We start from the raw sequence: 4,512 nt of genomic DNA on the forward strand, positions 1-4,512 counted from the left end.
AAATTTGCTTTCGTCGAGCTGCGAAATTACTTCTGTTATTTCGGGAATTGGATATCTGTCTGCTGTTGTGACTGAGTTTAATTTTCGGTAATCGATGACCATTCGGTACTGTTTATTCCCCGCTGAGTCGGCCTTTTTCGGGGCGATCCACAAGGGTGAATTGTAGGGAGACCTAGAGGGTCTTATAATATTATCATCTAAAAGTTTCTTTACCTACTTTTCTACCTCTGATTTGAGAGATGCTGGGTATGGGTAAAATTTCGAGTAAACAGTAGAGTCCGTTACGGTTCTTATTTCTCCAACAACTTTTGTTGTGTATGTTAATTTTTCGTTCGGCTCCGCGAACAGATTTGGGAATGCGTCTACTGCTTGCTTAATGCTAGTCTTCTGCTGTGACGATAAGTGCTCGTCCTTTATATGTATTGCATTTACTGCCTTTGATGGAAGCTGCTTTAGTTTAATTTTTATTCGATTTTTTATTATTAAATAATTTTCATTTGTGTAGATAATTCCTTGAAGCTCTCTTAATGTATCGTTTCCCAAAATTCCATCGAATGTCTTTAAGGATGGCATTAAGAAAAACTTGATTTCGTTATCTAGACCAAATAGTTTTAGCATTGTGTGTTCATTAATTTTAACATCACCTGTTAGTGTTTTTGCAAAAAATGGGTTTTTATTTTTAATACGTTTTTTAACCAAGTGTGGTTGAATGTAGTTTTTACTAGATCCTATATCTACCAAAAACTTAAGAATTTTCCCGTTATCAGCTCTTGCTTCAAAATATGGAAGCGAAGAGCTCATCAAGCTAAAAAATGAACTTCAGATGGTTCGTCTTCCGAATAATCATTCTCCACATCTTTCGACATTGTGGCAATGTGAAAAGTTCTTTGGGTTTTCCTTTGTTGCTGATTATTAACTGATGGTGGTCTTTTCCCTTGAAATTGATTTTGAGGAGTTCTGTTCATATAGTCAATTCGACGTGATTGCATACTCTCGTCAACTTCCATGGGTTCTGGCCGGGGTTGAGGTTTAGGTGGCCTGGGTGGAGTACTTGTATGCTGAATTTGGTTAGGAAATTGTTGTCTAGATTGCCAATTTGTTTGATTTGGTTGTGGCAAGTACGCCAATTTAGGGTAAAAGGATTGCAGTTGTTCCTGTGAAGAACGTCGCTTAGGATAGTGTTGAGGAGTTTGGTATGCCGTTTTCACATTGTGAGCATGATTCATGCGAAAATTCTGATTGTCTAGTTTCAGGCATAAATGAAGGGCCTGAGGTAAGTCGACCGGTTCTCTTATTACCAGTAATCGTGGGAGGTCGCCATTTAATCCTCTTATGAATGTGTCCAAAGCTTTATCCCTGTATGATTGCGTTATCATTCGTAGAGATTCGTTGCTCATTTCGGTACATCCTAGTTTATTTAAAATTAATGAGAGGTGTTTGTATACTTGCTGATAGAATTCAGCAACCGTTTTATTACCTTGTACTCTAGTTGTCATTTGATACTCTAAGGTGGATAGGTCACGCTTGTCGGCATAATGCATTGCCAGACATTTTGTTATTGCTGACCAATCAAGTGGCGTGTTATAAGATTCTAATGCCATATCTGCATTGCCTACAATCTTATTTCTAACTACACTAAGGATTCCGTAGTATTTCGGGGTTCCCTTTAATGGTTCGTATATATTTAATATACGGTCTACACTTTTTTTCCAGGATATGAATTCTCCTGGGCGGCCAGAAAATCGCGCGCGTAATTAATCTTTAACACTAGGATTTTATAATGAGGCTAGTGTTTGTTTTCTGTTTTATATAAAATCACAAATTTAGAATATTGTTCTGTTACAGTTTTGTTAATTATAATAATTACTTTCGTACATATCTACGCTTTTAGTTACAATTACAATTTGGTAGTCGCCAATAAACGCTATTTAAATTGCTTTGTTATTGTTGCTTGTTGTATTTTATCACTGCTAAAGCTTTTATGTTTTTCACAACAATTATTTCGCTGGCCTAAACTTTTTCACTTCACTTGCTGCTATGTCTTTCGATTAGGCTGGCACGTCGATGCCTCCATTTTAATTTTGTTACTCAGGGACCGCTATCGAAAATACTTTTTCAACCGGGCGCCAGTTTTCCTACCGGACCGACTGAATTTGCTCGGGCGCCAATTATGTATTCCCGCGTTGGGAATACCAAAAAAATTATTTTTTAATCGGACAGCGTGTCCGCTTTATTGACCAAAAACGACTCCAACTTAAATTTAACAATTTGGTTAATTTATACTTATTCTAAGCCACGGAATTATTAAGTGGCGTGATCTATTTCCTAGAATTAGTATAAGCAATTATAATAAGCAATTCGATTGCATGTGCCGGATGTGCTGAGGTTGCATCGGCAGAATTTACCAGTTATCGCTTGCGCTGTAATTTCGGGGTTGTTGACATAGTTGCACTTTATGCTTGGTTCGTGCTAACTTATATCCCGTAAATATGTATATGTACGTATGTATGCGAGTACAGTCTATTGTCATGTACTCAAATGTTCTCAAAAGGTTGAGTTTATAATATATAAATGTACGTATGTTCAAATTGGTGCATATATGTATGTAAATATGTAATTTTTTCCTATTCGGCTTTCTTTACCTTTTTCTTTTTTTTTCTCTCTCTCTATATATATATATATAATTGTTTTTTGTTTTTTGCCTTTCGTTTTGCTTACTTATTTGAGGTAATCCTGCTTATGCTTGATCAAGCGTAAGGGGTATCACCGGAATATGTGCAAGTAAAAACTTGATTTTTTTTTATGTTTGTGGATATTTTGTGTTTTGATACACGAAGGTAAGCATTAATGGCCAATAAACAATCTTTATATATTATATTTGGACATATACATACAATACATAAATATATATGTGCATAAATATATATGTATATAAATAAATATGTACATATATAAATATATTTACATATATATTATCTGTTATGCCAAACCGTTTTATTTCGGTATTCCGTTTTAACCGAAAGTTACTTATGACAGCTTGGCAACCGGTGTTTTTGCAAAAACAATAAAATAAAATGAGAATAACTTAATGAGTTATTCTATGCAGTAATTTTTTCCAAATTAAATAATCGAAATGAGAATAACTGGATGAGTTATTCTATGCAAATATGTATATTAAATTTGACGCAACATTTTTTATCGTAATGATACATATGTATGTATATGTACGTATATGCAAAAATTGAAATCAAAGAAGCAATACTAAAAGGAATCGGTACGACTCACTTTGTTATCCGTCATGGGATTTTGGGGTTACGGCAGGGCAATGTATAGTAGTCTCTATTCCAAATGCTGCTGCGGAGGCTTCCTAGTGTTTGTTGTTTTTTGTTGGTTTTACTCCGCGCCCGTTTTATATTAATATGTACTAGTAATAACCCCCGATAATTGGGGGACTCCGTTATTTAAAATGAAAAAAGTAAAAAAAATTTGTTTAATAAAAACTCAATTTATTCAAGTACTTCATGGAAAACTACATTCGTAGTGGTTTTATTTTGGTCGTAAGTCTTTACTTTGATATCTTGAGAAGATCGTACTCGACTCAATGCGACATACAGCTGGCCATGCGTAAAACAATCCTCCTTGAGGAAAACACCAACTCTTGCTAGAGTCTGCCCTTGAGATTTGTTTATTGTTATTGCGAATGCTACAATTATTGGAAATTGGTGACGCTTTAAAATAAAAGGAAGTGTTGATTCGCTGGGCTGTAAATTTATACGGGGCAATAAAATTTGTTTCCCTTGTGATTCACCGGTTAAAATTTCGACCTCCAAACAATTACAATGTAGTGCTTTTACTATCAAGCGAGTCCCATTGACCAACCCTTCATATGTATTAAGATTGCGGATTAACATCACAACTGTTCCAACCTTAAGCCTTAACTCATGAGGCGCTACTCCACTGAAATTAAGGGAGTTTAGAAATTCTGTAGGGAATCTGACATGCTCTTGAGGATCTTCAGAAACGACAGTATCCACGCTATAATATACCCTTTCTTCACCGGGCAACATATTTACTATTTCGCTATTTATTATCGTACAGTGATCATTTTTTGGACACAAAATTGCCCGATCCTTCAAATGGTTTTGACTTATAACACCAGACTGAGGCTGAAATATCCAATCCACTAAATTTTCATTTAGCAAAATTATCTCTTCTGGTATATTGATTTTCGACTCTGGAGAGAGCTCTCGACCGTCTCCAACACGCAAAAGAAAACTGTTGTATAAGGATTCTTTAGAACGCATATTCGTTGAGAGTTTGAGACACCTAAAAAATTTCCAAAGGGAGCGCCGTTTCGAACAATTACCAACTATAGCGGCGCGTGAGCTATTGGGCACCACAGGAAGAACTTGCCTGAAATCACCACCTAATAAAATAACCTTTCCACCAAAAGGTATTTCATTTTGGTGAATATCACGTAATAATCGATCTAAGCAAAAGTAGCATGCTAAT

The sequence above is a fragment of the Bactrocera tryoni genome, unplaced genomic scaffold (assembly GCF_016617805.1).
Source record: "Bactrocera tryoni isolate S06 unplaced genomic scaffold, CSIRO_BtryS06_freeze2 scaffold_7, whole genome shotgun sequence".
Lineage (NCBI taxonomy): Eukaryota > Metazoa > Arthropoda > Insecta > Diptera > Tephritidae > Bactrocera > Bactrocera tryoni.